The 23,191-nt window shown below is 52.5% G+C and overlaps 1 long non-coding RNA gene across 2 annotated transcripts in view; it reads right to left on the bottom strand.

The window, feature by feature from the left end:
* Positions 1 to 11,885: 11,885 nt before the first annotated feature.
* The window catches only part of LOC115896445, a 30,174-nt gene continuing 18,868 nt past the window's right edge, over positions 11,886 to 23,191 (bottom strand). The window contains exons 2-3 of one of the 2 annotated variants that reach the window (XR_004056322.1): positions 13,340 to 15,804; positions 11,886 to 12,642 (exon numbers count right to left, since the gene is read on the bottom strand). This is a non-coding gene — a long non-coding RNA (uncharacterized LOC115896445). Of the gene's footprint in view, positions 15,805 to 23,191 lie in introns of both variants that reach the window. The other variant, XR_004056321.1, reaches the window with a different exon arrangement.

Genomic DNA, 23,191 nt, shown 5'->3' with positions numbered 1-23,191 from the left:
GCAGCAGCAGCGGCCACATCTCAGGAGCCTGTCTAGGGGCCTGTCCTCCAGAAAAGCAGAGACATGAGGCAGCAGCCCCCAGAGACCCTCCCGCATGTGGCCAGCCAGCAGGTGGGGCTGCATCAGCCTCCTGACAGGAGGGGTCCCGGATGCAGCATCAGTTCCTGGGCCCTGGAAGCTGCCTGGCGTGGGCTGGCAGCCGCTTGACCAGGCTCAGCCAGGGAGGCATTTCCAGAAAGCTTCCTTCTCGTCCTGAGAGCCGCCTGTGTTCTGTGCTCACCGGGCCTGCGGTCGGCACAGAATGTGGTTTAGGGCCTCTGCTCTAGGGGCTGGGGAGGGTGCAACCTGCGTGACCAGCGGCACGTGCATCCTGCTACCTCCTGAGACTCCTGAAAGCGTGGTGATGGCTGAGCACGTGGAGGCCCATTCTGGGCGAGGAGGCCCAGCTGGAGCTGCTGTGGGGAACTGAACTCCCCAGGAGCAAGAAGTCCTGGGGCTGAGGCTGAGCTGAGTGGAGTCTGGAGCAGAGAGGATTCGGGACCTAAGTTCAATGTGAGGTTTTTAATTTTCATGGGTAGGAGTTTGTGTGTATGAATGTTCCTGTGGTCTGAGTGGTCCCCCGAAATCTGTGTGTTGGAACCTTAATACCCAGTACAACAGTGTTGGGGGTGGGGCCTATGGGAGGAGCTTAGGTCACGCGGGTGGAGGGTGGGGCCTTTGGGAGGAGCTTAGGTCATGCGGGTGGAGGGTGGGGGGTGGGGCCTTTGGGAGGAGCTTAGGTCATGCGGTGGAGGGTGGGTTAGGGGTGGGGCCTTTGGGAGGAGCTTAGGTCATGCGGTGGAGGGTGGGTTAGGGGTGGGGCCTTTGGGAGGAGCTTAGGTCATGCGGTGGAGGGTGGGTTAGGGGTGGGGCCTTTGGGAGGAGCTTAGGTCACGTGGAGGGTGGGTTAGGGTGGGGCCTTTGGGAGGAGCTTAGGTCATGCGGGTGGAGGGTGGGTTAGGGGTGGGGCCTTTGGGAGGAGCTTAGGTCATGCGGTGGAGGGTGGGTTAGGGGTGGGGCCTTTGGGAGGAGCTTAGGTCATGCGGGTGGAGGGTGGGTTAGGGGTGGGGCCTTTGGGAGGAGCTTAGGTCACGTGGGTGGAGGGTGGGGCCTTTGGGAGGAGCTTAGGTCACGCGGGTGGAGGGTGGGTTAGGGGTGGGGGCTTGATGTGGAACTTCCCAGACCCCAGAACTGTGCAAGAAAAAAACCTGTTCTTCATCAGTTACCCAGCAAGAAGCATTTCGTTACAGTAGCACAAACAGATTAACACACATGTATTGCTGGGGTGTGCGTGTGCACGCATATATGCCACATTCCTTGTGAAAAGAAAGATATTTTCCCAAACGCAGAATGACTCAGTGCCCAGCCGTGTTCCTAGAGCCTTGGCTGCTCCTCTGTGTGAACTGTGCTCACTGGGCCAGTGTCATGACCTGGGAAAGCTGCAACCCCAGAAAGGGAGCCAGCCCTGCCATTCCCCATCGTGCTGAGTGAGCTGCCGCAAACTCGCTGCCGACTCACCCTGGATCCTCTGAAACAAGGACCTTCTGTCCCCAGGACCTCTGTCCCAGGCTCTCTGTGCACCCAGGATCCACCCAGACCACAGGAGCTGACAGTTGAGGCCGCGTGCAGGACACTGGGGAAGATGAGGGGCCTCTCTCACCTCGTCCTCCTCCTCTTCCTCCTCTGCCAGCTCCAGGTCTGTCCACCGCCTTCCCCTTATCCCCACATTGCTGCAACCTCACCCTTCCCTCCACATTCTTATTATCCAAGAGAGCAAGTAAAGAACAGTATTTAGTTGAGTTTGTTTTTCATTGAGATAAATTGGCGTGTAACAAAACTAAGAATAAAATCTAGTTAATGATAATCCATCAATCAGGCTAAAAGATGTAATCTGGATTAGGGAACATTGTATCTTTGAAACAGACGACTTTCATGCATATTTATCAATGAGAAAACCAGGCGCCAATGTTTTTGCGATGCTGTAGTGACTGACTGTACAAGACTCATTTACACTAACGCAGTTACTGAGAATGGAATGTTAGTGAATAAGATTTCTTTTACATAAATGAAGATGTCTTAAAATCCTGTTACCCTGAAAATTGACTCACTGAATTTGCATTTCATGGATCCAGAAAAGGCCATGCCAGTGTAGCAGGACGAGCCACAGACAAAACTCCTCAGACACCGGCTTAAAGAAGGAAGAGGTTTATTCGGCCAGGAGTGTCAGCAGACTTGCATCTTAAGAGCCAAGCTCCCTGAAAAAGAAATTCTTGGCCTTTTTAAAGCCTTACAACTCTGAGGGGTCCATGTGAAAAAGTCGTGATAAATGAGCAGGCGTGGGGAACGTGACTAGGGGCTACATGCATCAGCTAACAGAACAGAAAGTTTTGCAATGCTTTTTCATATGATATCTGGAATTTACAGATAACACAAGTAGTTTTAGTCAGGGGTTGATGTTATTAATATTTTTTAACTCCTAGGGCCGGGTGGTGGTGCCAAGGTTTTCTGGTTACTTATCTTACTTTTGTTTCTTTCTGACTTTTTGCTTTCTTTCTTTCCTCCTGCCTTGTGAACTAGGCAAGGTGAGGGGAGGAGGGCAGTAGGAGTAGTAGTGGTCTCCTTCCTTACCAGGTGGATTCCTTCTGAACCTCAACAGTGGTGACTGGTGGTTTCTGTAATGAAATTTCAATTCGACCCTCATCTGAGATGAGAGAGTGTCTGGTAACAAAGCTCAGGAACTGCACATGAAACTTATGTCCAGTTTCCATCTGGTGCCAGCCCACTCAAAGGGCAGCTAAATGTCACTAGGAAAGTCCTGTCGGCAGTAAGTGTTACATAAGATGTAGATTCGGTGAAGCCAGGCCCATCACATGACAAAAGCTTGTTAGGGTGGGTTTATCTGTCAGATTCCAGATTCATAGATAGAAAAGGAGGAGACGTTTATGTCTTCAGCCATTATAAAGAGTAATTCTTATACGTTTTAAAATACTGGCTATGTATATAATTTAGAGATCTACATGTAGCTCTGTATAATCAATATTGCATATCTAATATATACTACATAGAGATGTAAGTATTATATAAATTCTATACATCTATGTATTTAAAATGTAGATCTGTAGAGAGCTCTACAGGCATACTTTGTTTTGTGGTGTTCTGCTTGATTTTGCTCCATGGATGTTGCTTTTTTTACAAATCACAGGTTTGTGGCAACCCGCGTGGACCAATTCCACGGGCGCCGTTTTCCCAGCAGCGTGTGCTGCCTTCATGGCTCTGGGTCACATTTTGGTAATTCTTGCCACATTTCAAATGTTTCCATTATTATTATCTATGTAGTGGCAATCTGTGATCGGGGTCTTCAGTGTTACCAATGTAATTGTTTGGGGTGCTATGAACTGCACCCATATAAGACACAAACTTAATAAATGTTTGGTGTGTCCTGACTGCCCCCCATCAGCCATTCCCCCACCTCTCTCCCTCTTCCCAAGCTTTCCTGTTCCCTGACACACAACAATATTGAGATTAGCCCAGTTAGTAACCCTACCATGACTAAAGAGTGCTCAGGTGAAAGGAAGAGCCACCACATCTCACTTTCAATCAAAACCTAGAAAAGATTAAACTTAGCCTAAGGCATGTTGAAAGCTGCGACAGGCTGAAAGCTAAGCGAGGCTTGCACCAGTGAGACAAGTAGTGAAGACAAAGGCAAAGTTCTTAAGAGAGGTCACAAGTGCTGTTCTAGAGAGTGCGTGGATGATGGGAAGTGAACCAGCCTCGTTGCTAACACGGAGAAAGCTTTTCTGTTCTGGATAGACAATCAAAACAGCAACACCATTCCCTTAAGCCAAACCCTGGTCCAGAGCAGGGCCCTAACTTTCTCCAATTCTGTGAAGGCTGAGAGAGGTGAGGAAGCTGCAGAGGAAGAGTGGAAGCTGGCAGAGGTGGGTTCATGAGGTTTAAGGAAAGAAGCGGTCTCCATAACATAAAAATGCAAGGTGACACGGCAGGCGCCGATGGAGAAGCTGCAGCAAGTTACCTTCTGCAGCCAAAAGATCTGGCTAAGATCGCTTAACAACAGATTTTCAATGTAGATGGAACAGCCTTCTGTTGGAAGAAGATGCCATCTAGGACTTTCCTAGCTAGAGAGGAGAAGTCAGTGCCTGGCTTCAAAGTTTCAAAGGACAGGCTGACGCTCTTGTTAGGAGCTGGTGCAGTAGTGACTTTGACTAGAAGCCGATGCTTATGGACCATTCTGAACATCCCAGGGACCCTAAAATCATGCTCAGTCTACTCTGCCTTGCTCTATAGATGCAATGAGAAAACCTGCATGTCAGCAAGTCTATTTATAGCATGATTTACTGACTATGTTAAGCCCACTCTTGAGAACTACTGCTCAGAAAAAAAGATTCCTTTCAAAATATTACTGCTCACCGATAATGCACCTGGTCACCCAAGAGCTCTGATAGAAATGAACAAGGAGATAAATGTTGTTTCCATGCCTGCTAACACAACACCCATTGCACAGCCCAAGGACTCGTTTCAACTTTCAAGCCCTATAATTTAAGAAATACATTTTTTAAGGCTGTATCTGCCATAGTGATTCCTCTGATGGATTTGGGAAAAGTAAATTGTAAACCTTCTGGAAAGGATTCACTATTCTAGATGCCACTAAGAACATTCATGATTCATGGGAGGAGGCCAAAGTGTCACCATGAATAGGCGTTTGGAAGAGGTTCATTCCAGTCTTCATGGATGACTTTGAGGGAGTCCAGCCTTCCGTGAAGAAAGTCACTGCAGATGTGATAGGAGTAGACGTGAGACCAATTACTGCTGAAATGCTTGGGATATGCTCCTTTTGTCTTAGAAAGTGGCTTGTTCTTGGATGTAGCAAAGCACACACTTTGAGAGACATTTCCCCATGGCAGCCAGCATTTATTACGCTGATCAGGAGCCACGCTTCGGGCGCCAGTGCAGCAACAAGGCAGCGTGCTGGCCAAGCCAACTCCCTCCCATGGCACAGGGCCAATGACTTCTGTGTCCCGGCACTCAGACATGACCACATGACTGCTCCTGCCTGGGAGGATAGGGCAAGGATGCCACGCTCCCCGGCACTCTCTCCCACCCCGCCACGCCCCCACTTGTCCGCTGAGTCCCCAGCTCTGTCATCCACAGCTGGACGCAGGGACCCAGCCAGGGACTCCAAGGGGCCCCTAGAGGAAGGCAGCATCTCAAGGCAGAGTCAGGCCTGGGGAGAAACACACTTTTACCATCCAGGGCCACAGAGCTCCTGGCTGTGAGTGAAACAGCACCTGGCCCTGGTGCACACACGTGGGGCACGCAGAAACCCGCACGCAGGGAATTCACCGAATTCTCACCCATGCGGTAGGCTGGGCCCTGCTCACCCCAGGTAAAAACCACAGGACCTGAGCTCACAGGGGAGTGCAGTGTGGGCTTCACCTGAGGGGGAGGCACAGAGGTTTCAACAACTCAGGGAGGTGGGCGTGCCTGGAAATGCACTGGGAACCACCTCGCCAGGAGCCAGAGGAACTTCCCTGTTACCAGCCTGGCCACAGCTCCACGCCCGGGCCCTCTGCCGTTTGTCAACTGTAAGTGGCCTCTACCCACCTGAGCAGTTCATGAGAAACAGGAAAATCATTTCCAGAAACAAGTTCAGAGTCAAACAGTTACCTAGAGCTCAACATTTCAAGAAGTTGAAACTTCTACGTCACACTTTTTTTTTTTTTTATGAAAGCAATGCGTGCTAACCCTACAAAGCTGGAAGAGGCAGAGAGAGAAAGGAAGAAACTGAAAACCATGGTCACAGGCCTTCTGGGGCTTTCCTCTGTGTTTGCGTCTACTTGGGGTTGAGGTCACACAGTTCTGCGTCCTTCACTGTCACCTGGTATTTTCTTAAGACGATTCCATGTCATAAAAGTGCTGCAGATGCATAATTTAAAGAGCTATATTGTATCATATCGGTTTTTCATCCACTTATTCCGATGTCCCCCCCCGCCCCGCCCGGTGGACCTGTTCTCACTCTGCCAGGGCCTTCACAGCGCCGTTCCCTCTGCCGCCTCCACCATGCGAAGCCCTCCTCACCCTGTAGCCCCACCACGAGGGAAGCTCTGTCCGTCAGCAGCCAGCACTCGCGTGGGGATTCCTGCAGGAGAAACCTGAGGGCGAGGGCTGAGGTGAGCAGGACCAGGCGTCAGGAGGGGTCCCTGTCAGCCGGTGCCCGGGACCTCTGGGTGGTGACCCGCACCACAGTGCTGGCCCTGGGGAGGCCAGGGTGGCTGTCGCACCCACCACTGTCAGTCACTGGCTCCGGGTCACCCACAGGCTGGGCTCGTGACCTCCCAGGCATCTCCCAAAGAGGCACACAGCCTCCTCAGCCTGGCACAGGGATACAGGCCCGGACAGGGCATCTGGGAGGCACTCATCCTCCTCAAGCCCTGTGGATGGGAGTGGGCCCCATCTGGCACCACCTGCTCTGCACATGGCACTCGGGAGGCACTCGGGTCACCTGTGTTCATGGAACACAGAGGCAGAACGGCACTTGTGTGCACATGGGAGTCATGCCCTGGCCCGCTGTCCTTAGCCAGTGGGCAGCAAGCTGGAGATACACTCCTTCCCGGAGGCCTCGGGCCAGGGGCTTTGTCACCAGGCTCTAGATCGGCACCGACCCCTTCCTGGAGCATGACCCGGACGTGGGGTGGACCCAAGGCCTCGGCTGGGTGTGGAGAGACAGCGAGGGAGGCTGTGGCCTGGGAAGTGAGGCCCGCAGGGCTCAGCACTGATCCGGCCTCCCCTCGGATTGCCCCGGTGGCCTCTCTCAGCCTCAAGCTTCTCATCAGTGAAATGGTGCAGAAAACAGGGCTTCGTGTCCTGGAGGGTGTGAATTCACCAGGGCCCTAAATCACCCAGACCCCTCCTGTGTCCTTGTAGGGACGTGGCACTCCTGTGTTTGCTTCATTCCATTAAAGAAAGAAAAACCAGGCACAGCCACAGTTGCAGAGCTCATCGTAAACAACCCACGGGCGGGCCCTGCTCCACAGCCCCCCATAGCCCCCCCACAGCTGCCGTTCTGACGCGCGGCTGCCACTGTGCAGCGGTTCCTGCTGGACGTGGCATCTTCGCCTCCTCCGACATCTAGAAGGCCTGGGCCAGCCCTGTGGTTCACCACAAGGAATGCTGTACGTTGGGCAACTCTAAGCCAGGAAGCCACACTCGGAGGAGCTGGACAAGGGGCATCAAGGGTGCTGCTGGCAGTTGAATGGTGTTTGCAGAGGGAGGCGGGGAGACGAGGGCAACCTTGAGCCGATAAACACTTGAGCGACGCTGTCAGGAAGGAATCCATGACTCGATGGCTCAGCAAATATTAGCTCAGCAGGTGGCACTCAGCTGCCGGGGGCCGAGACAGCGCTGCATGCAGACACGGGTCCTCTCAAGTTGGCCTGCCCTCGAGTGTGAGGAGGGCGCCCGGCCAGCCAGTATCCACCCTGGAGGCTCCCTTGGCAGGTGCAGCCCACCCGGCCCAGCTGCAGACAAGACCCGTGGCTTGGAGGTTCCAGGTGCGTCTCTGTCTCTGTGGGCTGAGGGACATTGCGGAGAACATCCTCAGCCCGTGGGAGCCTGAGACACTGCCCTCCTCACTGCTAACACCAGACCAGGTTCAGAAAGAGACATGAGGCACTGTGCGTTTTGCAAAGTCCACAGGATGAGCACAAGGGTTTGGAGCCCAGACATGCCAAATGCCTAAAGGATGCACTCATTAAAAAACAAAGCTTTGAAGCTGAGGATCATTTCCGCAAGACAGAATAATCCCTGTTCTTAGAAAAATCCGTTTTCAACTCAATCTGTCTTATAACGGAAAATCTTTGTGTAGTGAAGTGTCTTGAAGTAAAACAAGCTGCTAACAAGTCACCATCACAACTTAATGAGTGCAGCACAGGGACGCCTCCCGGTACGCGCCCACCCTCCGCCCGCCAGGCTCCCTGCGTGTTGCCTTCAGGCTGAGCCTCGGATTCACACATGTTGGCCGTAGCCTTGTAGAACAGTTAAAATTCGTAAGTGCACTGGGGTGTGGGGGGGACCAAGCCCCTCACCTTGCAGAGAAGGAAGATGAGGTGCTGAGCACCCAACGCCTTGATCAAGGACATGCAGTGACCCCAAACCAGGACCCGTCCCTCGGCCTCAGCTGCCCTGTGCCCTGGTCAGATGTGGTCAGGCCTGTGGAGTTTCTGTTTGGCAAAGACCTTGCATCAGGAACGTCACCTGCAAGATGTCCCTCCCTTTCACCCTGCCTCTCATTGCCAAGCTCAGACACAACTGCTTCCAGACATCCAATTAAAACCCATCCATGCATAAAACCTTTCAGGTCATGAGGAGCGGGGTTACACCTGGGGGCACTGGATGTGGGGCATGGCCCTTCCTGTGCCCCTGGGCCCCAGGTGCCCCCACAAAGGCCTTGGCTGCCCTTGGGGCCACCCTTCCTCCGCCCCAGCACAGCAGTTTCCGGCACTGAGACTTGTGCTGTACCTGCTGAGACTTTCGGAGCGTTCATTTGAGCAGCACCTGTGGCCAGTAAGATTCTTATGCTGAAAGGCCTCCCTGCCTCTGGAGGCCTCCTGGGAGCTGCTGTCCTCATAGGATGTGCCCCCCAGGGGAAAGGCTTCCCACCCTGCCAGTTCCTCCACCAATGGGATGAGCAGCATCCACCCGCCCACCAGCCACAGGATTCTCCCCACACCCTGCCCCATGCCCCACAGAGCCAGGGTCCCCTCACCCTGTGGGGGGTCACTGCAAGGCCATGCAGCCCCTGAGGGCTCACTGTCCCGAGTGGAGTGGGCCGCCTTCCACCAGCGCATCAGCACCTGTGACCGTGGCCTGCTGTCGCTCTCGGCTGTGCAGGGTTGGATGCCAGGCACTCAGGCATCTGGTACTATTGAGGACAGTGGGTCCCCCTCACCGATAGGGTAGAGAGGAAGGAGGTGATCAGAATAGCTCCTGTGGCTCAGCAGGCCCAGCTTCCAGGCCTACCAGAGCCTTGCTGGACCCCACTTCCCCCATCAATGGGCTGCAGGGGAAAGCACAGGGCTGAGCTTTTCTACCAAAGGACCATCCGGACATCTCAGATTACAGAGCCACAAAGACTGGGAACTGGAGGGGGCAATTCCCCAAAATCCAAAGGAATGGGGGGCTGTAAGCGGTGGGGAGTCTTAAGTCGTGGGGGTCCTCTCAGGACTTTCTTTGGCAGAGGAGAGCCCACCTGGGGTAACGCTCACTGCCTGAAAACTAAAGACCAGCTCCGTGCACTTTAGGACGTGAAGAAAAGGCAGAGTTAAGGAGGCTCCTGAGCATCCTGTAAACTCTTGAAGTTCCTCCAGGTTCAGGGCGCCTCTTTCCCCAGCCAAGCCCAGCGGTGCTGTCTGCTCCCCCCACCCCTGGGCTGACGTAATGAAAGCCTGCTCTCTCCGGGCGCCCATCTGTGAATCCATCGTGGCCAGGCCTCGGCGGGGCCCTCTCTGCTCAGAGCCCGTCTGGGTGGAACAGGGGCTTTTTGTTGCATGCGATTTCCAGGGCTGTGCTGGCTTCATGCACCGAGGAGACCGCTCTATAGGCCACAGCCGCCGGGCCAGCGTCCAGCGGGGACACAAGGGATCTGTGTGTCGGGCCGGGTCAGCATCACAGCGCAGCCCGGCGGGAAAGTGGGGCGGCCGCTCCCAAGACTCTGGCTTGTTTGAATGAGGTTGCTTTTCCCAGAGTAGCTGAAGTGTCAGTCCACCCCGAGAACTGGTTGCCTGCCAGCATCATTGCCTTTAGATTTAAAATGAAAATATGACAGAGCCAGAAGCTGGGTAAACTGTTTTCCCTCCCTCTCCTTTCACAAAGCCAAATGGAATAATTGAGATCAAATCCAACTCTTCAAAAGTGCATTTGCCTGAGAACTCTCCGTGCCAAGTGTCGGCCTGAAATAATCCGTTCGCTGACACTCTAAGCCCGGAGAAAGGCTGCCTGTCACAGCGGTGCTGACGCTGCCAGACACAGCCACGCCAGTGAACTGAAGCCTCACTCTGAAAGCGAAAGGTTTGGCTGCGAACTGAAGCTAAAACCAGATGCCTATCAATGCTGTTAGCAGTAAAATGACTTATTATTAGGAAAATGGTTTTACTTTGAAATTTAAAATAGAATTGAACAAAGCAAAATTAAAATAAAAATACAACACCATCATTTAATTGTCAAATAAAGCTAAATGGGTAAAACTTAAAGTCATAAATGAACACTTGTGAAGTATCTTAGCACCTCACCCCTCTCAGTCCCGCCCCCGAGTCCCACACAACCTGGCATGTGAGACCTTGAGGGCCCCCCAGGTCACCCCGTTCCCTTCCTGTGCACCGTGTCCCCAGGCTCAGCCACACAGGGTTTATCTGCTATTGCTCCTTCTTTCCAAGTGGTGTTTTCTCTGCCGTCTCTACTCCGTCTCTTACAAAGATCCAGAGCCCCCCGTGAAAAGTGCTGCCTTCAAAGTCCCCCAGAACCCGTGTCTCTCCTCTCTGGTCACACAGCACGGTTACTGCAGGGCCTCTAAAGCGATCCCCATCCCACTGTCTGGCTTGGGCTGCATGGTGATGCTGCTAACAGGAGCAGGTGCGGGCAGTCGTGGTTACGCATCGGCTTGACTGAGTGTTCCGTGTACTACTGTACAAAACTCTTATCACTTCTTCCACTTCGTGTATCACTCTCCTTGCAGATGGGCATTTTCAGTTTCTCATAATTCCAAAATAAAAATTCTTCTCGAGTGTCAGTTTCTCCAGGGTATATTCCTGCAAGTGTTGTTCCTGAATCTCAGCCTCGCAGCTTCCTTTGCTGGAGATTTGCAAATTGCCTTCCTGAGAAGAGCCTCCAGTCTGTGTATTCAGTGTGACTGCCCAGCAGTCACGGGCTCTAGGCCTGGTCACACCTGCTTCCTTCCTCAGTGGAGGGGAGAGAGGTGCATCCATCCCCAGCGGGGCACCCGCTGCAGCTCCCGTACCCCAGGCAGCTCCAGGCCAGGCGCCCACTGCAGCTTTGGTACCCCAGCCATCTCCAGCACGGCAGGTGCCCTGTCTCCATGGCCCGGTGGGTCTCCTCTCAGCAAGTCTCCTGTTCATGAGCTGTGCCTGTTTATTGGTGCTTTGCTTTCCTACAGCTACGAGGAACTTCTTTAGTCTACGGATGCCAATCCTTTTCCAATTATATTCACTGTAACTACTGTTTGTCCAGTTCACAGTTTTTATTTTCCTTTGGTTTATGGTGACTTTAACAGTGTTGCGTTGTTTAAATTTGCCAATGTTTTTCTCTATGCTTTTAGTTATTAAGAAATCCTTTTCTATCTCAGGCATTAAGAAAACCTTCTAGTTTTTAACTTTAAGATTTATACTTTTCACATTTAGTCACTCCTTCCTTTGGGTTTTTATGAACTATGGAATATCAAATATGTGTAACATAAAATTTGCCATTTGAGCCGTCTTTGAGTTACCCGTCAGTGGCATTCACAATGTTGTGCAAACATGGCCGTTTCTATTGCCAAAGCTCCTTATCACCCGGACAGACTCACTCACTTTCTTTTTTTTTTTTTTTGAGAAGGAGTCTCGCTCTGTCGCCCGGGCTGGAGTGCAGTGGCGCGATCTCGGCTCACTGCAAACTCCGCCTCCCGGGTTTACACCGTTCTCCTGCCTCAGCCTCCCAAGTAGCTGGGACTACAGGCGCCCGCCACCTCGCCCGGCTAGTTTTTTTGTATTTTTTAGTAGAGACGGGGTTTCACCGTGTAGCCAGGATGGTCTCGATCTCCTGACCTCGTGATCCACCCGTCTCGGCCTCCCAAAGTGCTGGGATTACAGGCTTGAGCCACCGCGCCCAGCCAACTCATTCACTTTCTAACCCGACATTCAGTAGCACTGGATGAGTATCTCCTAACGGCCGGGCCCTGCCCTCAGGGGGACTGCTCTCTAGCAGGGGATGCAGACAGACAGGCACAGTGGGCGCCGCAAACAAGTGAATGAGAGGGCCTGGGGCTGGGCAAGGACAGCCTGGATGGCTTTGCAGAGGGAACCTTTGCTCCCCAGGGCCACAACCCACCATGACCTGGGCAGTGACTGTGCTGCGTGTCCACCCCCAGCTGTGCTCCTCAGCCCCAGTTCTCATGATGTTCTCCTGGGTGTAGCGATGAGACTCCCATTCCAGCTGGTAAGGAAGAGGCACAAGATGGGGCCGTCGTGCAGACTTCTAAAGAAAGAACTCATGTTATTAACACTGAGCTCATTGTCTCCATTGACATTTGCGGAGGGATGACCACGCCATGTACCCACTGAGCCCCCATCCCTGCCTGCACAGGGCCCATTTCTAGTGGGGACAGAAACAGCTTGACCCCAAGGAAAAGACAGGGAGCCTACAGGGTGGGGTGGAGCCAGAGCTGGTCTTAGCAAGGACAGTGGGAGTCCACGAGCCTTGAGAACCTTTTGTGGGAGGGGCAGCAGGGGCAAAGGCCCTGGGGCAGGAACAGAGCAGAGGTCAGAGGTCGAAGGTTCTCTCCAGGAGCCGGCGTTTTCTGTGTAGCCGTGTTCTTACCTGGGAAGAGGCACACTCAAGTTAAAAGCAAACCCAAGGCCATCTTGAGCCCACGGGGACAGGATGACCATCGCCGTAGCTAGGGGTGGAGGATGTGGGACAAAACGGACGGGGTGCTGGTCACACTCCTGACAGCACTCAGGCCCAGGAGCAGGGGGAGAAAGCCCCCCACACTTAGTGCCACACGCTGGGCAGGGGCTTCTGACATTCCCATGACCCCACGAAGCAGCTCTTATGTCCCATTTTCCAAATGAGAACACCAAGGACCCAAGAAGTCAGCAGTCGGCCTATGGCCACGTGGCTGGAGAGCGGAGGTGCTGGCCTCGGGAAGGTGACCCCACGGGTCCATGGCTGAGACTGGCAGGCTCCATCAGCACCCTGCCCTGCTGCCCTCAGAAACTGTCTCCCCCCGCCTCTGCAGAAGACGCCCTGGGCTGTCATCCTTGAATGCCGCAGGGACTCTGGGAGAAGGTGGCAGCTCCCCACGATCCACTCCCACTCTGGTCCACATTTCACAGGGCCAGGGCCTTAGATAACTTCAGAGGTTCTCTTTAAGATAAATGGTACATAATCACCAATGCTAAATTGATACGAAATTGAATATTTACGCAGAATGAGGAAAGAGACGGCGGCTGAAGGCAGGTGTTTCAAAGCTGCATCACCCAGGAGGAAGACTCTGCCTGGAGCGGTCACTGACCTGCTGAGACCTGGCAGATCCCACGGCGGCCTGCGTTGGGGGCTGCGTCCTCCCTGCATCTCATCCTGGGCTGGGGTGTGCTGCTGTCCACGGATGGACAGAGGTCGTGGAGCCCAGCCTGGCCTCACCTCCCAGTGGCTGTGCAGTGTGGTTTTGTTGGCACTGGAAGCTGGGAAAGGTCCCTGCTTTGCAGGCAGCTCACTCAGGGCTGACACCACACCTGTACCCTCCACAGGTGGATTTTCTGCCTTAGAAGAAGTCATGCCCTTTGACCTCACCTGGCATGGTTCCCTCAGCCAGATCTGAAGTGTCCCTCAAGAAGGCAGCAGAGAACATGGCATTTGACCTTTTTCCTTGGGGTCAAAGAGCGTGGAGAGTCCACATGGGCAGGTGGGCCTGGGAGCAGGGGAGGAAATGAGGCAACCCACATGTCCTGAGGCAGCCCAAAAGCCCACCCAGGGGAGAGGGTTACCCCCCAGGCTGGGGCAACACTTGGGCTCCTGGGCCAAGGTGGGAGCTGCTTCCACCCCGCTGTGCCCTGGAGAATGTTCTGAATGACCCAGAGAAGGGGGAGCCCTGGATAATGTTCTGGAAAGTTTGGAGAAGGGGGAGCCCTGGAGAACATTCTGGAAGGTCTGGAGAAGGGGGAGCCCTGGAGAACATTCTAGATGACATAGAAAATGGGGAGCCCCGGAGAACATTCTGGAAACTTTGGAGAAGGGGAGTCCTGGAGAACATTTTGGAAGGCTGGGGGAAGGGGAAGCCCTGGTACCTGAAGACGACCCCTCTTGGGGCTCTTGGGTGAGCAGGAAGGGTGATGGGTGTTTCCCCTGACGTAGCTAGGAAAGATGCTCTGCTTGGCAAGATGCTTCTGGAATCCTCATGTGAGGTGCGGGATTCAAGGAACGCCTCTCCCAGGTGAGGCTGCCCTTCTTCAACTCCGAGTGGCAATGCCAGGTGCTTGGCCAGCGGGCGGGACGCCATACAGGCCTGTGGCACATCACGCATGTCCAAGGGACCCTGGAACGCTCCTGGTCTTGCCATGTGGGTCGATCATCTACACCAGGGAGGACCAGGAGCCGGGCTGCCAGGCCCCAGGTCTTGGTGGGCCGCTTCTGACCCTGTGACCCGGGGCTGTCACCGCAGGGGCCTTCCTGGCCGCCTGGCTGTTTGCTGTCACCGCAGGGGGCTGCTGGGGCTGCCTTCCCTCTGCGGATGCCACCAAGGTGCCCTGGGGAGCGGCAGGCACGTCCTTTCCCATACTCAAGATGCCCTTTGACCTCGGTGCCCCGGCAGGGCAGACTCTTTGGGCCCTCTCAAGTGACACCTTCCTCTTCTTCCTCCTCGGGGCTGCGTCTCCTCCTGATCCGTGGCCTCACTCCTGCCTGCTTCCCCAAGCAGCCCTCCCACGTTTGCTGGTCAGACGGAGGCAGCCGGGGGGATCTAGAGGGAAGTCTGCCAGGGCCCATCATGATGCTCACAGCAGTGACGGAACGGTCTGATGACCCAGAACCAACCGTGACCCAAGTATACAAGAAAGGAGTGGGTCGCGGAAGATGCCGAGGGCTCCACAGCCAACTGACAGAGCTGGCAACGCCAGGGAGACAGCAGCAAGGCCGCACGGCCCATTCTCTGCTGAACCTTCTCACTAGAAACTTTATTACTGAGAAAAAACAGGAAACCAAAATATCAGCAAATGAAAAGATTCTGAGAAAAAGATTAAGTTGGAGCATTAGAAACGTTATCATGTGCAGTGCAGCTTGAGAGGTGGACCAAAAGGAGAAATGGCCATTCAAAGATGTTGAGAGTAAAAGTTTGCAAGTCTTCTGCTCACAGATTTTACCGAGTTTCCTATTGTAAGGCAGAATTCAGTTTTAAGGAAGGAAATTGTTTCTGGATGCGTCTTCTGAAGAACTCTGGGCCCCTCAGCATTAAAGTTGCCATGTCTCTTTACACTTGGGCTTTAAACAAATTAAATGACTCTTGGTTCCAACGGGCAGGCTGTCCGCTTGGGGGCTGCACCGGCCCACTGTGCAGGCAGCTCACCCGTCACTGGCCCACCAGCACAGGCAGCCCACCCGGCGTCCTCTCCCCACTGAGCCTGGCCCTGAAAAAGGACCCCTCGGACAGCAGGACAGGCCAGTCCCAGACATCTAAACTTGCTCAGCACCCTTCTGGGGTGGACCTGCCCCATTTGCAAATGTGGGTTCTTGCACAAGGAGTCCCACTTTTGCAGGTATTTCTTCTTTATGCCTGCTTAAGGCAACCGTGGCTGCTGAAGACACCGGGGCCGGACGGTCAGCAGTCTCCCTACACAGTCAGCTGCTCCTGCTTCAGAAGAACTGGCCCCTCATCAGGATCCTGCCCGTTGGGAAACCTGCATGGATTCTTCTGTATGCCCATGACACAGGCAGGGTCTGTGCTGTAGAGGCCCCTCCGCAGTTCTCCAGGGAGACACCTGTGGCCTGCAGTGAAGAGGGCTCTGAGTGTCACTGTCTGAGGGCACTTTCTGAGAAACAGCAACAACGCAGAACAACAGGCAACATTGTGCAGCGTTTATCAGCCCCTCCGGTGGTACCATTTATCAACCCCTCTGATCACACCACTTATCAGTCCCTCTGATCACCCCATTTATCAGCCCCTCCATCACTGTTTTGCCATGTGCATGGCTTTCCCAGTGTTCTTCTTAAAAAAAGAAAAGAGGGCCAGGCGCGATGGCTCAAGCCTGTAATCCCAGCACTTTGGGAGGCCGAGACGGGTGGATCACGAGGTCAGGAGATCGAGACCATCCTGGCTAACGCAGTGAAACCCCGTCTCTACTAAAAAAAAAAAATACAAAAATACAAAAAACTAGCCAGGCGAGGTGGCGGGCGCCTGTAGTCCCAGCTACTCGGGAGACTGAGGCAGGAGAATGGCGTAAACTCGGGAGGCAGAGCTTACAGTGAGCTGAGATCCAGCCACTGCACTCCAGCCTGGGCGGCAGAGCTAGACTCTGTCTCAAAAAAAAAAAAAAAAAAGGAAAAGAGAACATTTCCTTAGATCTTCTTGCCTGTTACAGATTGATTTGTGGTTGGCTGATTTTATACACACGCGCCTGGGTCCCTGGGGTCTCCTTTAGAGGATCCTGTGCCCCCAGCCATCCCAGCTTATTTCCTAGGGTTACAGGTCAGTAAGGTAGTTGAGTCATTTACCTACTCGCTTTTTTCATGAATCTCTTTTGACAGCTACTAAAGAAGAGACAACATCCAGCAACAGCCTCTCCCGCAGGACGCCAGAGAACAAGGACGGAATGAGAATTGAGAAGCAGAGCTGAGCTGGGACTCAAGCCCCGGGCTGGCTGTCACACAGCATCCCTGTGACACTCAGACGCCAGCTAACATGTTCTAATAAAAGTAAGCATCGCTGGCTGGGCGCGGGGGCTCATGCCTGTAATCCCAGCACTTTGGGAGGCCGAGGCAGGCTGGTCACCTGAGGTCTGGAGTTTGAGACCAGCCTGGCCAACATGGAGAAACGCGATCTCTACTAAAAATACAAAATTAGACGAGCATTGTGACAGGCACCTGTAATCCCAGCTACTAGGGAGGCTGAGGCAGGAGAATCACTTGAACCCAGGAGGCGGAGGTTGCGGTGAGCGGAAATCACCCCATTGCATTCCAGCCTGGGCAACAAGAGCGAAAGTCCATCTCAAAAAAAAAAAAAAAAGTAAGCATCGCTTTTAAAGACATAATACCAACATGATATCAACGGCTCAAACATTGTCTGATTTCATGGTTAATAAGAAAAAGCACAACACCAGCGCACTTGGTTTCTGGAGAGAACCACTGTCAGGAGGCCGTGTTGACAAGGACGTTGGAGGAACTCAGCCGCAAGCACCAAGCAGACTCCTGGACAAAAAGAAGCCGCGGCTCTGAACCTGAAGGGTGGTGAAGAGTACGTTCCCTTTGGCTGGCACAGTGAGGGGAAGAGACCAGAGTTTTATTCCCTGTAGAGAAGGCTCACGCGTATGGCGCTAACGATAACAGTGACTGATGAGTAAGCACATTCCACCACGATGCTATTCCAACAGCCCTGAAGACAGGGCTTCCATTAACCCCTTTCTACAGAGGGGACACCAAGGCTTAGAAGTGGAAATTCCTTTCCAAAGTTATCCCGGTGGTAAAAACAGTACGGGGATTTGAACCCAGGCCTTCCTGGCTGCAGGGTCCTGGTGCCTGTCCCACACCCTACAGTGTCACTGTCTCCCGGGAGACCCTGAAGGGAAGGGGGAGCCACAGAGCAGAGCGGACAGCCTCCGGTTCTAGCGCCCGATGTGTGCACGTCGATACATTAAAGCCCTGTCACTGGGCAGATGGACAAGGGATGTATGTCCAGGGAAATACCCGTGTGCTTTGAGTAGTAACAAGCCCGGACTGTCGAAATGAAGAACTGAGGACACATCGTTGGGCCCATAGAATTCTGAATCAGCTGTGAAAGTAGAAGAAATAATTTGCTCCAAGAGAAGGTGTTGACTTGTCCAAGACAGAATACGCTGTCTCTTCCTCTAGAAATCAGAAGTATTCAAACCCAGAGTTCTACTGAAAGATCCTACATTGGCCGTGCTTTTTTGTGGTAATGTAATCAGTAGCTGAAGCTGAAACACCCGGCTTTCCACAAAACGCAGTTTGCAATCTGAGATCCAACACCGTAAAAAAGTGTGGCTGATTCTTCACTCTCATAAAATAATCAACATTTTCCAGCCACCCGGTCACATCAGCTCAGACTCCACCTAGATCTGGTGCTGTACACCCTTGCCCACCCCAAAATTTCCTCCGTGTTCATGGAAGACGATTGACTCCAGAACGGAACATGAAGCACGTGCTGAGACATCAGCACCAAGTAAGCACTCACTGTGGGCCAGGCCCTGTCTCTGGACAGCTGCGCTCCCTCCAGACTCCTCGGTCCTACGGGTAAGTTCCACCTCGCCCCTGCTTTGCAGAGGATGGAAAGTGAAGCAGAAAAGCCGAGTCACTTCCCAAGATCACAGGACAGAGCTCAGAGCCCTGTCACTCCCTGTGTCACTCCCTGTGTCACTGCCTTCCCGGGTCACGACGAGTAACTGCCTGAACAGAAGCGCCTGCCTTGCTGCGTTTGTCCCGGCAGAGGGATCACTGTTGGCTGCAAATGGGTGTCTAAGACAATCATTTAAATGTGAACATGGAGAAACGGAGAATCGCTAAAAACATTGCTGGAAAACGTTGCCCATATAAATGTCTACCTGAAAGAGCAACTTAGCCAGAGCAAAACCGTCCACTAAATCAAAGGCAACTGGCACAACTGAATGGTGTAGAAGCAAATATTTCATTTTCAGCTTAAAGAATATCGCCACAAAAATATGTTCACTCTGGGTTATCGATGCGTTTTCTAAAAGAAGATCATTCTAAAAACACACTAATAAAGTTAGATATATGCTGTTTCAGTCCCAACTGACACAAACACTCCAAGAAGTCAAGGACTCCAAACCAATTATGTTTGCAAAATCCTGGCCCAAATGTCCTCCCTCAAACACAGACGTTAATGTCTTACTCAGTGTACTAAGAAATATGTCCTCTTTGTTGAGTCTTTAAAATCAAGTGGTTTATGAAATAAACCTCCGATCTAGTAAGAGCTCTTGGCCTTATCAACGCATATTGAAAATAGGCACAAGGGTTCTGTTATGACAGTCATCTCACTGTTGAAGGGTCAGATCAGGTGATTCTCGGCATCTGTTACCAGAGACCAGGTGCTTCCGCTCAAGATGACTTCCTGGTTTGCTCAAGCAAGAACCACTTAATGAGAAAACACTCTGGGCTGCTCCAGCTTCGGTGAGAGTGAACATGTGGGGTGACGTAGACAGCTGGGGATAGAGGAACAGGTGTGCATGCAGGTGTGAGTGCAGGTGCAGGTGTGTGTACACAGGGGAAAGTGTGTGTATAGATGCAGGTGTGTGTGTAGGGATGTGTGCAGGTGTGTGCACAGGTACAGGTGTGTGTGCAGGTGTGAGTGCACAGGGGCAAGTATGTATACAGGTCTGGGTGTGTGTGCACAGGGACGTGTATGTACAGGTGCACGTGTGTGTGCAGGTGTGTGCACAGGTACAGGTTTGTGTGCAGGTGTGTGTGCAAGTGCAGTTGTGTGTTCACCGAGGCAAATGTGTGTACAGGTGCAGGTGTGTGTAGGTGCCTGTGCAGGTGTGTGTGCAGATACAGGTGTGTGTTCACAGGCCAAGTGTGTGTAGAGGTGAACATGTGTGTGCAGGTGTGTTTGGAGGTGTGGGTGCAGGTGCAGGTATGTGCACACAGGGGCAAGTCTGTGTAGGTGCCCATGTGTGCAGGTGTGCGTGCAGGTGCAGGCGTGTGCACACAGGGGCAAGTGTGCGTATAGGTGCCCGTGTGTGCAGGTGTGCGTGCAGGTGCAGGCCGCGTGCAGGAACACTCATGGCTCCACGGCCAACTCATCCGCAGAGCTGTGCCTGCTTACTTCCGGGCATGAGTGGGGAATGCATCACCATCCAACTGAGTGAGAGGCCCTTCCGAGGAGCCGGTGCCTGCTCACGGAGAAGAGGGGAGATAGAAGGGGACAGGGAAGGAGGGAAGCATGGAGAGAGCATCTTCTTATACATTCAACACCCCTCCACATGCTCCGATGTGGTACACATCCAGCCTGGCCCTGGCCGGAGCTGATGATGGGTTTCCCTCCTTGCTCCCTGCTTTTCTCCTGAGCCTCTTCCCCCATCCTTCTCAAATATCCCCTCCTCGAAGATCTCCTGGGACTCCCAGGCAGGAAGGAGCTACTTCTCCTCAAGAGAAGGGGGCAGATAGAAGGGGCCAGGCTTCTCCCTGAAGCCCCTAGGCCCACCTGCAGCAATATGAGTCCCAGTCTGCCGCCAGGGCCAGCGCCCTCTGCACCCTGGTTCCTGCCCTGGCATCTATTTAGGACAGTAAAATGGCTACTTAGATACTAATGAGAATGAGGATTTATTAAATGAAATCTTTCTAGAATAATTTTTTTAATTCTCCAAATGAGTCTCTTTTCTTTCTTTTCTCAGACAATGAATATTATGCAACCAAAATGTCTTGGGAATTCAGAGCCAAAGGCAGCATTCTGAGGAAATGCCTCCTGCTCTCTTGCCATGGCATAGAGCTCTGCTGGGCTCTGGAGCTGCAGAGAAGGTGAATACGGTTCTGAGGGTGTCAGATGCCAAGGGGTGACCTGAGGAGGAGGTGGGCTATGGAGTGTGAGGCAGCACCCCACATTCAGCAGACAGCAAGGCATGGGGGCTCAGTGGGGAGCAAGGGCTAAGGCGAGGGAAGGGGAGGTGGGGCTGGGAGGGCAGGAGTCCTCGGGCACCACCGAGAGAGCCACAGCTCAGCAGCGTGCAGGAAGGGAGGGCAAAGGAAAGGGAGGGCAAAGGGCCAGGTCAAAAAGTCCGATAGAAAGTGGGATGAGAAACAAAATTGAGGTTGAGAGGGAGCAGCAAATAAAAGTACTCAGAAGGATTCGAAAGGGTTTTCTAAATTTACTTCAATATGCAAAGATAGATGACATGGGCCTTGGTTTTGCTTTTCCAGTCCAAGCATCTCCAGGAGCCAGCAAGTCCATTAGAATCAGCTGCACTTGCAAGTAGCAGAAATGTCCAAAACAATAATCACCTAAATGAGTTAGAACTTCCTTCCTCCCTCTCATTCATTACCCCTCCCATTCATTCCTCTCTCCCATTCATTAAGGCCAGAGGTAGCCACTCCAGAACTGAGAGGGCCCTTCCTAGGTTCCAGGACGCAGACTCCTTCTCCCCAGGTGCTGCTGGCCTGATTTCCCTTCCTGAAGTTGTTTTTTTTTTTTTTTTTTTTTTTGAGACGGAGTCTTGCTCTGCCACCCAGGCTGGAGTGCAGTGGCCGGATCTCAGCTCACTGCAAGCTCCGCCTCCCGGGTTTACGCCATTCTCCTGCCTCAGCCTCCCCAGTAGCTGGGACTACAGGCGCCCGCCTCGTCGCCCGGCTAGTTTTTTGTATTTTTAAGTAGAGACAGGGTTTCACTGTATTAGCCAGGATGGTCTCGATCTCCTGACCTCGTGATCCGCCCGTCTCGGCCTCCCAAAGTGCTGGGATTACAGGCTTGAGCCACCGCGCCCGGCCCTGAAGTTGTTTTATAACCCAAGATGGATGCTGTAGCTCCAGCCAACACAGCCACCTTCCAGCCAACAGGAAGTTACTCAAGGGCACTTCCCAGAAGCTCCACAATCTTGGGATCATATCCAATGTACAACCACACCTAGGTTGGGAATGCAGTCTTTCTTCACCCTGGGTAGCCACATGTCCAGCTAAAACATGCAGGTTGTATCATTAGGAAGGAGGTAAGGCCAGATGCCGGGAGAGGCCGTCAGACTCTGTGGGGCCTGGCCACTGACTCCTCCCCACAGCAAAGTTCCTCCTTTCGAAACCTGCCCTCCTCCCAGCCAAAGGAGGTCTCTGTCTTTGCAACTCTGGGAAAAAAAAATTATATGTATGTATATATATACACATACGTGTGTGTATATTATATATGTGTGGATATATACATATATACATACATGTGTGTGTATATATGTGTATATATTTGAGACAGTCTTGCTCTGTCTCCCAGGCTGGAGGGCAATGGTGAGATCTGGGCTCACTGCAACTTCCGCCTCCCAGGTTCAAGTGATTCTCCTGCCTCAGCCTCCTGAGTAGCTGGGATTACAGGTGCGTGCCACCGCGCCTGGCTGATTTTCGTATCTTTAGTAGAGACAGGGGTTTCACCATGTTGGTCAGGCCGGTCTCGAACTCCTGACCTCGTGTTCTGCCCGCCTTGGCCTCCCAAAGTGCTGGGATGACAGGCATGAGCCACCACACCCAGCTGAGAAAATATTTTTTTATGCTGAATTCCTTACAAATGACACAAGAGATCATACAATTAGCCATGCTTATGTTTTCGACAATATAAAATTACACATGATTTTAAAAAAGGAGATACACCTTCCTCATTCGATCAACAGATGCTGGGGCTTGTGGGGGGCCAGGAAAGGAAGAGGCCCTCGTCACAGTGTTCCTGAGACGGTGAGGCAGGGGTTTCCCTTACACTCCCTGTCCCCAAGTGTGTGAAGACAATTCCAACCAGCATTTCTCAAAGCCAGCTGGGACGAGTTACTGTAAGCAGTGTTTCCATAAAAGATCACTCTTTGGGAATCCTTGTTTTCATATTTGTGCTATTTTTGACATTTTGGGAAGCAAAATTACATGCAAACATTTGTTCTGCAAACCCAAAGTGTGAAGAAAGATGCATTCAAATACTGAAAAAAGCTGCGTGCCTCTAGATTTCAAAAATCTTTTTAGTTTTCACAAAGACTCACTGACGAGATAATCATTCCAGCTCATGTTCCCACACAGCATCACATATTTTACGTCAAAGAAAATGGGACAGACGCAGCCGCTGAGGGAGATACTGTGTTCACAACACAAGTGTTTTTTACATGACTTGGGACCCCAAGAGCTGCATCTCCACGGAACCAGTTTCAGCATCCTGGTCCTGCTGCCACGATTACTACCACGTGCTTTAAATGCTTATCACAATATAGTAAATGAAGTCAAAATTTCCCAATAGGATATAAAAACAATGTCAAGTATCTAAATCCTTATTTGATATCAAATGTCCCGTAGTTGAGAAAAATGGTTTCTTCTGGGAACCAAGGGTTATGAACCAGAGCCTCCTTCGAGAAACCACCTGCAGAATGGATGGTCACAGGGCAGACTCCACCAGGGACGCTGGATGAGTGCCCAGAAGAAAGACCCCAGAGACTGGAAAGGAGGTCACCGCCTTCCT

Source organism: Rhinopithecus roxellana, chromosome 3, assembly GCF_007565055.1.
Source record: "Rhinopithecus roxellana isolate Shanxi Qingling chromosome 3, ASM756505v1, whole genome shotgun sequence".
Lineage (NCBI taxonomy): Eukaryota > Metazoa > Chordata > Mammalia > Primates > Cercopithecidae > Rhinopithecus > Rhinopithecus roxellana.
The sequence above is the reverse complement of the archived record's forward strand: the minus strand, read 5'-3'. Positions and strand labels throughout refer to the sequence as shown.